Here is a 1,107-nt window from a genome sequence, read left to right on the forward strand (position 1 = left end):
TGACCGCTTGCTAATTTGCCACGAAATCGTGATGTAGGTATTAATAAAACCCACATTATATCACGACCACACGCAAAACCTGATGCCAACTCATGATGTGTGTATATAAGATGTGTATTTGTAAAAGTTTGTATTTGCCGTGTTTCTCGGGTTTTCTTCTCCATTGCTTCGAACAGTTCGAACCTCTAGAGGAGCGAATAAGTTTTGTTGTTTTTTAAGCTTTTAAACTTTTCCCGAATGTGGCTGAGTATCTTAAATGTTTGTTATTTTAACAGATTAATTTATTTTACGTAATGGCTTCATAGACAATTTTGTTTCATAACAGTGAACCTTTCCACACATCTTACCGTTAATACTATTTTGTACGTTATATAAGACGTTTTATGAAGTTTATAAAACATTAAAATCTTCCATTTATATATTATCTTTCGTTATCCGTTTGTTTTACGAAGTTTCTTTGATTTATCATTTCATATTTACCATCTGCCACGTCACCAACTTAAATCATTAATCTTACTAATTAATTCAGTCTTACTGGGAAAACTCGAGTGATCATGCATTTTCTAATATGACTATTCTATTATGGTTTTTGCTTTACAAGTTAAAATTTCTGGTTGACTGAGACAATTAATGGTGTTTTTACTGCACTTTACTTTTAACTATTTTATATAATCTCCTTATCGTTATTTATCGTTAATTCACATTGATATTGCTTCATCTGATCTCAAATAATTGTAACTTATTCTTGTTGAAGTAACTGTTGTGTTAACATGGATAACCTGCATGCAATATGCCTATTGTGACAAAAATGATTACCCTCCTTCCGCAGCGACGCTGAAGTACCAAAAAAAATGGTTGTTTGACTTGGTTCACATGTGTCCAGAAGTTTGCAATTACAAAGGTGTACTTTATATCGACCAGCACCAGCCAGAGATTAGTTCTCTTTTCTAAATCAAAGTCATCAATGTTTAGTGTTAACCTGTCCCTACAGGACGAAGATGTCGTTTGAATATTTCATTCATTAATGATGTTTTTACATTAGTGTTAACAGCGGTATCTATAGTCTGCGCAAGGAGTCAAAGAACACACATAACCAGACACATATAA

Source organism: Penaeus monodon, chromosome 25, assembly GCF_015228065.2.
Source record: "Penaeus monodon isolate SGIC_2016 chromosome 25, NSTDA_Pmon_1, whole genome shotgun sequence".
Taxonomy (NCBI): domain Eukaryota; kingdom Metazoa; phylum Arthropoda; class Malacostraca; order Decapoda; family Penaeidae; genus Penaeus; species Penaeus monodon.